Here is a 12229-nt window from a genome sequence, read left to right as displayed (position 1 = left end):
CAAAATTCCCAATATTAGTTACTTTAGGCAAAAGTGAATTGATGCAATTCCATGAAATTACACTTTGTACCCTTGCTAGGATGTTAGTGGAGCGTGTGTGGTTAACCGGCACACTAATTGAGTTCTAAGCAAAGGTGGCAAAGGGTGACTCGATGTTTGTCATAGTTCGATGGAGTGTGTGTGGTTAACTGGCACATCAAATAGGTGACTGTAACATTGGGGTCACCATGTATATTTTCATGGTTATTCACACCCTGTTTTGTGATCCTCGGCATCCCAGTCACAAATCGAGGGGCATATCGAGATTTAAACATGCCATTGAAAAGTTCAATGAATCTCAAAGGATCTAGGAGTTTTCGATACATTTAAAACTTAATCTCTTTTTCGTTTTTCATGGTGGAAAATTAGTGAATCGTCATTCACTTACCTTCAAATGTTCTGCGAGTTGGATTACGACATCCTTCTTCCGATTTGTAGGATATTGTGTTGGGTCGTAGCCTTAATATCTCATTTGGGTGTTTTATTAAGGACTCAATCAACTAAACTTGAATTTTCTCCTGTTTCATAGATGTCAAAGTCTGAAAACTATGGTCTTCCTAAATCCGTTGATAAAAGTTTTCCACGTAAAGATGATGTTCCACGATTATATTATGGAAATGGAAATCATGCTTCACTTCCTCCACCTTCTCCAATAATTCTCCCTGACCCACGTGTTCGAAGACTTGAAAAGTTCAAGGTCACTCAAGCCCTATTGGCAATAAGACACAAAGATGGAAAGTCTGTGCACACGTCTTAAAGATGAAGTCACACATTGACATATTAAGGATGTTGGGTGTCGATGTCTCAAGGAAGTTGGTTGATGACTTGGTTCTTCAGTCACTTCCCGAATCATATGGTAAGTTCGTTAGAGAGTACTATATGATGGACCGCGACATGACCCTTATTGATTTAACTTATTTGCTTATTACTGCTAAATCAGAAATGATTTGGCGCACTGGTTGAGCAAATTTGTCTGATAAATCAATATCCCAACCTTCTATGGGTAATGGCAACATTGGAAGTCCGGAAACGTTTCTCTACGCAAGAGAAAGGCTGAGTCTAAGATAGTCCTGTGTACCATTCCATAAGAATCCATGTGTTTCTACTGCCAAAAGAAGGGGCATTGGTTACGATGCTGCCCTCACTACCTAAGAGATCTAAGAGATGGGAGAGTCAAGATGTATGACTCTGCTTTAGGCAATATCCACTATCTAACTCTATTAAGTTCCTATTTGGAGATTCTTAATACATGATGTGATAAGATTACATTTTGATGTTTTGTAGAATCGACGAAAAGAAAGGAAGCTTAAAGGAAGGAGCAAGCCGAGTCTGATCGCGAACAAATGGATTACGATCGCATGGATTCGATGATCGGATTTTTTGAGATGCTACTTAGAGTTATGGTAGATTGCTTAGGAATATGTAATAGCATAGTTTTCATTTTCATTGTACGGATATATTTTTTCCACAATAAAATAAATTTTGATTTTATCTTATTTATATTTCCTTGCAATGGCAATTGTGAAAATTGATGTTTTGTGTGTTTCTATTATAAGCAATATTAAGTGGATGTGATTCTTAGTTATGTTATTTATGGTATGTACTTGACCCGATTGCGAGCATGGTCCTTTTGGGTTGCCTTCACCAAACAAACTTGATAGGATGATTTATGGAGAAAGATAATAATTATGATTTATTAATATATTATATGAATAATATATTAAGAGAGACATCATATTATTTAATTAATAATAGTCAAGAATTAATCAAAATTAATTTTGTGGCTAAAAGACATTAATTAAATAAAGGGGACTAGAACTGTCAATTGTGTGATAGTTGGATATTGGGCTAATGGACTCCATAGAGGATGGAGTGGACGAAATCTATGGGGAAACCCATTAGAATTCGTCCAAGGCCTCTAAAGGAGGAGTCAATGGGCTGCTTAGGGCCTAAGCAGTCAGATTAGGGTTTCCTAGTTCAAAACCCTAATAGCCTCACATATTTAAAGACCCCTAGGGCACCAAAAACGTGGTTAAGCATTCCTTAGGGTTCTTGGATGTTATTTGGTGCCTCCTTCTCTTCTCCTAAGCCATCCTCTTGCTCTTGGTGTTTGTGAACCATTAGAGGTGTGACACTTGTGACACTAAGCTTTCAAAAGCCAATTAAAGAAGGAATAAATTGTTATTACTACATAAAAATCAAAGGTAAGATCTAAACCCTATTCTTATGTTAATGACAATTATCACATGCTAGATTTAGGGTTTATGGCTTTGGATGATTATTGCATGTTCATTAGACAAACTAGATCCAAAGCTTTAGGGATTGCATGTACACCATAGGAATGTTGTAGTGCTCAAAACCCATCAGATTCTTGGGTATATTCTGATTGTTGGCTGGTTGTATTTCAGTTTGGAGATGAACTCTCAGGGAGGTGGTTCAGGATCGGTTTCTGGTTCGGGATCTGGCTCAGGTGCGGGTGTTGAGTCGATTATTGAGCAATTGCGGGAGTTCATTTCATCTGATATTTCTCGCTGTGCTTCGGAGATATTGGATGAGCGCTTGGGCGTGTTCCGTGCGGAGGTTATGGCTATCATTAGAGCTCGCAATCCGTGTTTCCAGGAGTTCCGTGCTTGTGGATCTCCTGCATTCCATGGGGATAGGGACCCCATTGTTAGTAGGAGATGGTTAGAGGATATGGATAACGCGTTCAGGACGATTTTCTGCCCCGAGGAGGCGAAGGTCAGATATGCTTCCTGCCTGTTAAAGGATCGGGCACGTGATTGGTGGGAAAAGATTGGTAGTAAGTTGGGTGATGATGTGGTGGATGCCATATCATGGGATGATTTCTCCACCAGGTTCCGAGCGGAGTTTGCTCCGGAAATTGAGGTGCAACAGTTGTCGCGAGAGTTTCTGGATCTTCGCCAGACTACTGAGACTGTGGCAAAGATCACTGCTGAGTTCTGGGAGAGGGCTTTATTAGTACCGCAATATGCAGTAGATGAGGAGATGAAGAAAGTGAGGTATCACGATATGTTGCGAGATGATATCAGGGAGTTCGTGAGTATTTCGGGGTGCGAGACCCTGAATGATATGATTTCTAAAGCCCGAGAGTAAGAGATTAATTTGGAGAACATTGGTAGGAGGGGGTCAGATCAGGTGCAGACATTAGAGGGTCCCGGGAAGAGACCCAAAACTTCTGATCAGCGTTTGAGAGGCCAGCAAGGCCGGAGTCAGTGCAGCAGGTGCGGGAAACTGCACGATGGAGTCTGTCGTTCCAGGGGTTTGGGTTGCTACAAGTGTGGCAGGGTTCGTCACGTCAGCAGGGATTGTCCTCAGGGGGAAAAGCCTGTTATGTTTTCTCTGTGATCAGGTGGGCCACAATAAGGCCGACTATCCGATGTTGAAGGGAAGAGCAGTGAGCGCGCCTACACCGGCTACGTTGAGGATCACCGATAGACGAGAAGGTAGGGCGGGAGCCCCAGCGGAGAAGAGTTAAGTTTTGCATTGTCAGACAAGGGAGGTCAGGACTCCAGCAGGCAGAGCAGGCAGCCAGGCAGTATTGCAAGTATGTATCTTTTTCCTTCCTTCGGGCTATTTATATCAGTATTTATGGTTGTTGGAATCTTGCATCAGTTTGGGTAAGCATATATTCGATTCATTTCTTTGCTCATGTTTGGGTTATATATTCAAATATTGTCATATGCCATTTGCATACCGGGAATTATTGGTGGTTAGCGAAAGGTTGTTTTTCCTTGTTGCAGGATTGGAGTGTTCAACATTATCTTGGGTTGTGGTCGAGGATCGATTCAGGGGTATTATGTGATAGGTTTGCGGTCCGGGTTCAGCGGGGTGGTTGTCCAGCATCATCAGGGTTTAGTGATTTCAGCCATTGTGCTTGGGTTGGTTTTTGGAAGCGCCAAGGGAAGTGGTCTATTGCTGAGGTTTGGTCTGAGCATCGGTTAATTGGACTTCAAGATTTGAGGGCGGTATCCTTTCAAGGCATCGGGGGTTATCATTTTCTCTAGGATTCGGAAAGTGTTCATCTGGTATTTAGAGGTTGTGTGGTCTTTTGGGGTTTGACTAGTGATGGAACACTAGCACGGGTAAGCGCAGGTTTCCAGCAGTATGGTTATTGGAGGTTAAAAAGGATTGGGAATCCTTCAATTCTCATGTGTGGTGAAGACTTAGTCGAATGTAAGTGGGGGATTTTTGCAACCCCCAGGGTGCCGGCCGGCCAAGTGGTTGTCTGGATTGAGGATTGTGTGAGTTGGAAGTTCGGGAAACTTTCCAACATTAGGTTCGCGTTTTCTGGGTGTCAGCTAGCAGGATTCGGGAGGGGGAACTAGGATTGGGTTCCAGTCAAGATTCGATTTCGGTTTGGGAGTTTAGTTATGTGTGTGCTTAAATCCGGGAAACGTTCGGATCGTTAGATTAGCGGGAGTGTTGTAAGACTATGAGGTGACCCATAACATTCACTACTTAGCAGTTAGCGGAAGTGTTGTAAGACTGCGGGGTGGCCCATAGCATTCACTAGTTAGCAGTTAGCGGAAGTGTTGTAAGACTGTGGGGCGACCCATAACATTCACTAGTTTGCAGATAGTGTAGGCATGATGTAAGACTGTGGGGTGGCCCGTAGCATTCACTGTTCCTTGTGCAGCGGTGAGGGCGTGGCAAATTGTGATTTGCACGCGATTTTCTTCGGATGGTTTACGCCAGGATGGGTCAGTTCGCCAGGCTGAGGGAGGGCCACAACATGTCTGAAATCAGGATATGGTAGGTCGTGGGAGACCGCGTATGAGGAAGACTACAATTGGTCCTGTAGCGTTCTGCTTAGCATCGGGTTAGTGTGAGATGGTTGAGTAGTTATTGTTTGTAAGGCTTCCAATCAGAATTTCGCGAGGGGCGACTGTATAGAAGTCATTTGGCTCAGCAACCGGGCTGGAACCCGGTATTTCAGATGACTGGATGACAAAATGGGATCAGGGAGGTCTCAGTGGATTTTGGAAAGCTGCCAGAAGACAGCCTGTTGTTTCGGGTAGTTTCAGTGTTTTGGGCAGTTTCAGTGTTCCGGGAAGTTTCAGTGTTTCGGGCATTTTCAGTGTTTTGGGCGGTTTCTGTGGTTCGGGCAGTGTTAGTGATTTGGGTTTTATTCAATGTTGATGATTCGTTCTTCACTGGGCTTGAAGGATTATCCTAATGATGGTTTTAATAGATCGGGATAGGCCATTGTATGATCAGAATTGGAAGGGTTATGATTGGTTTGCTATTTGTTAAGAGAGGGAAAGGGTTGTTTCAGCACGGGCGATCTATCGGGAAGTCAGGTCATTGTAGATTTCGGGTCACAGAAGGTTTGGGTGTTATTGTCGGGATAAAAGTTTCGGCTTAAGGTTTCGATTGCCTTGGAAAGGTTATTTTATGCCCAGAATTTCCGATCATGATCATCAGGTTGATTGTTTTAATATGATTATTAATAAGGAGCGATTTCGAGGACGAAATCTAATTTAAGTGGAGGAGAGTTGTAACATCTGGAATCTAGAAGGTCAATTATGGAAATAAAAACCTCATTCTAAAGGCCAACTCGTCGAGTTTGGGGGAGGAAACTCGACGTGTTGGAAGTATTGGTCACGCGTGTTTTGAAGACCAACTCGACAAGTTGGAGAGGACCAACTCGACGAATTGGACTTGGTTTGGGAAACCCTAATTTTAGGGTTTTGCACCCTATTTAAACAACTTAAACCCAATATGTTGGCCTCATTTTCATCCACCATTGTCCTAAACCCTAGCCTGGAAGCTCTCATAGATTGTGTTTGTAGACATCAATTTCACTGTCGATTGAGACTTGTAGAAGAGATAGTTAAAGATGAGCTTCGTTGATGGCGATTGTGAAATCAAATCAAAATCCAGCATGAAAATCAAATCAAAATCCAACATGAAAATCATAACAGAATCCAACGTCATTCATCCATAGCATCAGAAAACTTAACATCTACATCTATGATAATCGATATAGATTTCATGAAGAAAAAAAAGGATAACAACCGGCTATTTTCAGATTCAAGAAAAAAACACAAGTTTATTCTCATCTACACCCGATCTACAAAAAAAAAAAAAAAAAAAACAACTTAAAACAAGATTTCAGAAAGAAACACAACAGAAAACATCATCTATATTTGATTTTAGGGTAAAAAAAGAAAAAAAAAACTTACCCAAACTGAAGATCGACATCGCTACAACCACTTGGAGATAGGCGTCGTAGGTGAAACTAGCGGAGGCGGCAATGTCATTGCAGATCGGGGCAAGGTAGATTGATTGTTGAAGATCAGAGAGGGTAGAGGCAGAAATGGGGTGTTGTGTCGACGAGTAGAAAGAAAAAAGAAAGCGGCTTGTGTTTAATAGTTTAAATTTGTTCTCAAATTTAGAATTGGTTCTCATATATATATATATATATATATATATATATATATATATATATATATATATATATATATATATATATATATATATATATATATATATATATATATATATATAAAAAAGCCCTTTTAACCGGTTCATTGGCAACATAGACGTGATAAAGGTTAAAACTGAAAATTGGTGGTAATTTTTTTTAACACAGGGTCCTTTGTGTTCTTTTCTTAACATTTTATGGATTTAAGATTTTAGCGTAAGAAACATTTTGCTTCTGCTTCCGATTTTGTGGTGGGTCAGATACCCCAAGCTAAATGAATTGTGCTTCTCCTTACTTTTGACTTTTTCTCTTCTTCCTCTTTCACTGTCAGGAGGTTATGCTCCATTAAAAAAACAATTACATTCTTTTGACAAAGTATTTCATCTTCACTATGTCAAGTTTGCATTTTTATTTTTCTCAATAGTATTTTGTTTTTGGTGTGGTTGTTACTTTAGTTAGGCATTAGCGAGTGTTAGTGATTCCCTTTCTTCAATCGTAATGCTAACCTTTGAAAATGGAGTTAGGAAAATGATATCGGAAAACATGTTAATCAACTTTGAAATATCCATCAAATAAAGTAAGAAGACCGGTCACGCAACTGATGAGGTGAGGTGAGTAAAATTTAAACAATGTTTTGAGACCTAAAAAGTATTATTTAGTTTTACATTGTTCTTGAACTTCTTTTTGTATGTTTTAACTCTTATAGAAAATGGAAATTTTGTTGGATGAGTGGGTGGTCCCTATTCCAAGCAAAATGACTTTATTAGCATTTGTTTCTTCTCTTAAATTTTAGTAGACGATTATTGCAGTTTTATATAATTTTATTGTGATAAGAGGTTCCCACAAACTATAGTATTCGATATGTCCTTTACTTATGAGGTGTTCCTGTAAACTACATGAAATTCATATTATAAGTTAGAAATGATCAAAATGCAATTGCTTTCGGCAAATGGAAATCAAGTATTTTGTCTTTTAAGTTTTTTGCTTTTTTCTTTTTCTTTCTGTTATCCGGACTATCCACACTGAATAAACCGTAAATGATCATTTTACCCTTAAACGATTTAGTAAATTTTATAGGCTTATGTTGAAGAGGAAGGGCATTGATGTGGAGGTAATCTACTAATCCCTTTTTATCTTTTCTAGATAATTTAGTTGGTATATAAAGAATTTTGATGACCTTGATGCCCAAATGATCCATTTGTAAGTTCTCCCCACACTACATATAAGTATTCTTATATCCCTGATGTCTTTACAAAATTATATTTGTTATCTGGTTTTGATGGGACAGGAGTTTGGGATTAGGAATTGATGCATTAAAACTACAGATGGAAATTCAAAAGCAAGTACATGAACAGCTCGAGGTATGCCAATCAAATAATATCCAAAAAATATATATGTTTTTTCCCTCAAAATTTAATACCGAAAGTGATCAATTGGCTGAAAGTTATTATTATTATTATTATTATTATTATTATTATTATTTGTCTACAATTTTCAGATCCGAAGAAACTTACAATTACGAATAGAAGAACAAGGAAAGTGTTAGTAGAAATAATTTAAATCTGTAATAAACATGTTTTTGTTTATGAAAATTGTTTTGGATAGCATTATTACCCATTCAACCAATTTACACATATAATAAAAATAAAAGGAACAACCCCTTAACAAAGAAAGTAACAGCTAAGTAACAGCTCTCCGTTCCTATAAAACGTCCGACAAAAAAAGCCGAACATCGGAAAAAGCGTAAGGAATAAAGTTAGTGGCATCTTGGATGTTTAATTTCAAACTTTTTACCAAAATGCCTTTTTGTATTTTGTTTGAGTAGCTTGTTGTATCGAATCAAGTGAACGCCAAGTATTCAATGCTTCATTCCATTTAGCCCCTACACTTGGTAACGTCTAAATCTCAAATGTATATCTTTGCTCTCATAATTATAAAACTGCCCTCATATGTTATAATAAATGGAGTGTTGAAACTTAGTTTTATCTACATGTGATGGTCACATTCCTCAACAAATCACATAATTTTACATTGTAATGGAAATATTGGCTGGATTTTCTTCGAATTCTACTGTAATAACTGCTTCTTTTTTTTTTTTTCTTTTAACTTTCTACTGTTATTGCCTTTAAGAATTTTTTTTTTTTGCTTTAAACGCAGAACCATTCAAACTCATGCCAATGGCATGGATGACCTTCGTCTAGTTGTATTTAAAAGTCTGTACCATTGTCATACTATGATTATCCACTTGGTACAATACTATGAACCATATATATCGACTATCATATATATTGCCTACTAACTTTTTGATTAGGTTGGTAGTATACTAGTATGTTGGTTGATTTTCATTATTATATATTTGAGTCTTATATGAAAGGATAAATAATACAAAATAAAAACATATTTTCTTCTTGTTACTTATATAAAAATAAAATCATATTTCTTCTTTTATAACAAATGAGAAAATATATATCACTGCATATGTCACTTCTTCTATTACGTTACGATTAAGGAAAAAACTCATCCTAGTAGTCAATGCGTGGATACGGTCCATGTCTCCATGAGTCGACTTCCCTTTGATTCCAATATAGATGTTTAATTTATTGAGCCAAAATTACACAAATGGTCCATGCAGTTTATAACAGATCACAAATTTAGTCATTATTAAATTTGTGTCAAACTTAATAACGATGGTTTCCAAAAACTTATGCGAATAGTCCTTTTTGCTCACATTATTGCTTTTCGGTCGTTAAGCCCTATCACATACGTTATATGTGAGGGTAATTTGGTCTTATCAAGTTAGTTTATATTAAGTTTGTGGCCATTAGTAAATCATAAAGACTATTCATATAATTTTGGTCTATATTTTCTTTTGTTAAACTATAAGGACTACTTACTTTTCCCCTTTGACATGTTCTACCTCTCTAATTTTTAAGTTGTCACATAGAACTTTATAAAATATCATTTTCATCTCCTTATTTTCTCTACTAATTTTTTACGCGTTTATTTTTATATATGTATCGGTATAAACTCAAGATGGTTAACATTTGGATGTATATTTAAAAATTTTATTCGTTAGTTTTTTTTAAAAAAAACGTTACATGTTTTTTATTTACGTATCGGTATAAATTCAAGTTTATCTATGTTGCGACGCAAATTTTTTTTATGTTTATTTGTGCTTATTTTTATATACATTTCCTACGTATGAGTTATATCAAATATAACACATCTTGATTATTTGAACTTCCTTTCGTTATCTTAAAAAATCTTATTTACTTATTTTTAAAATATTATGTAACAACCATGTACGATCTGTGGACTTTCTTTTTCTATGTTTCAAACTTTTGTAACTCGATGTTTTAATATGTATTAAAATAAATAATGTTTAATACTTTACAAGTGAAAAAGTTTGGGTGTATTTGGTGTGAAAATTTGGGTGTCACAAGTTGGTACCAGAGCAATTGTTCAAGTGAACTAGATCTTGGAGTGTAGGATTCTAAACTTGAACTATGGGGGAATTCATGATATTGACCTCACATGAGACAATATGGTGGAATGAAATTTCATGAATGTTAGACATGTACTCGTTTTAATCAAGTACATGATGTGTATTGTGAAGTAAGAAAGAAAGTTCATATTAATGTGGACTATATTGTTTAAATTTGTTTTGAAGATGACTAATACTGAGAATACTCGAGGAAGTGGTCATGCAGGGAAAAACATTTGAAAAACTATCATTAGAGATGCTCTAAGAGCGTCTCTAATGCTTGAGTCTTTTAAAACAGTTACGTTTTGTTTGTTTTTTCAAAAGAAAAAGGTTTGTAGTCTACAAACCACATTTGCATACATCGCCAGTAAAAAATATGGACCAAACATCCACAATTTGTAAGAAAAATAATGTTTGTTTTTTAACTTTTATGTATTATTGTATTAACTTTTATTTTTCACAACCATTTATTTATTTATTGTGATATTATATTATGATTAATGTGTCTGCTTAAATTATTTTGTATTTTAATGACAATCAGATAATTATATCATTTTTTAAACAGTGTGTTGTAATATAAAAAAAGTAAAATGGTATGAATTAACGAATGTATTTGATATTTATTGTATTTCATTGTAGTTAAAATGGTAAAACATTACAAAAAGAAGGCATTCCAAAAAAAATTTATTGAACATTTAGTCGTTGTTGATGCTTTATAATGAGTAATTTGATTTGAAGTGCACAACATAATGTAACTCAAATGCAAATATAATTAAGCTACTGTCACAACTAGCACTTTAGCTAGGAAATTTTATACTCATGTAAACATCATTTATTGTGATACATGTAATTCTTGTTTGACATCATGCACTATACTCGATCAATGACAACTAACCTAATCAAGATTCACAAATAAAGTTCAAAACTCTATGTAAAACATTTCGGAAAGTCAATTGGGAGTTGAAAACCCTAAAAATCCCGATTCAAGTTTTTTATGGACTAGGATTTTCTTAAATTGGCTCTAAATGGACCCAATTCATAAATCTATAACATTTTGGACCATTTAGGTCTAAAATGATTCATTCTAACCCTAATAGGCCTTATTGGGCCATAAATGAATTAGTTAGCCCTAATGCGCCATAAACCCATTCCTTTATACCATATTGGGTCGTGAACCATCCTAAGGGCCCAATGGGCCGAAAAATATTATTCAGCCTATGAAATTCGAACTAAGCCTAGAATGGGCCCAAAATATCTCATTCTTATTTCCTTGGCCCAAATCTCGGCCCAATATATATATATATATATATATATATATATATATATATATATATATATATATATATATATATATATATATATATATATATATATATATATATGTAACATCCGATTTCCAGGTATATTATTTTCATTATTTAATTTGAAAATCTTGGAGAGACTCGACGAGTTGACGACTCAACTTGTCGAGTAAGGTCGTGACTTGTGACGTGTATTAATGAATGGACTTGACGAGTCTGTGAGCCGACTCGCCGAGTCAGCACTGTTGAGGGAAACCCTACTTTAGCGGGCATGTGGCCTATATAAAGGCACTTATAGCCTCCCTTTGGCGGCCACACTTCCTTGAGAAACCCTAAACAACCTTGGAGCTCATAGAGTGAGAGAGAGAGAGAGAGAGAAAGAGAGAGAGAGAGAGAGAGAGAGAGAGAGCTAACTTTGAGATCTTTGGTGCATTTGTGGAAGGGAGAAGAGAGTTTTCAAGCAAGGAGTAAAGGAGGGGCATTGGATCTGCTAATACTCGTCCAGGAGCTTCTGTTAAAGGTATCAAGTTCGAACCTTTCCTTCTGATTAAGCAGATGACATTTTTGGGAGATTAGGGCTCCTTTTTGTGTATATTTTGGGACTTGAAAGGTTTGGGGTTCATGAGGAAGCTTGAACTCCAGATCTGGACTTTAGGAGACCCTTAACATCTAAAGGTTCAAGCTTTATTCTGATTTGGTGAAGTCCTTGTGAGAAAAACCTTTGTTAAGGCATGATCTTGGCATTTCTTGCCCAAAATGCCATGCATGGACGTAAAGTCTATAACTTTACGTGATATTTAAGTCCTGAGAATGTGGATCTGGAGTTTGAGGAAATGTTCTGCCTTAAAATCGTCTGAATTCAAGCTGAGTCTTAATAGACTCGCCGAGTTGATGAGCCGACTCGGCGAGTCGCTTAGGGTTTGTCCCGATGCGTTGAATCGCGCTCTAACTCGACGA

The sequence above is a fragment of the Lactuca virosa genome, chromosome 2 (genome assembly GCF_052849685.1).
Source record: "Lactuca virosa cultivar CGN04683 chromosome 2, Lactuca_virosa_CGN04683_v6, whole genome shotgun sequence".
NCBI lineage: Eukaryota > Viridiplantae > Streptophyta > Magnoliopsida > Asterales > Asteraceae > Lactuca > Lactuca virosa.
This window is presented reverse-complemented; position numbering follows the sequence as displayed.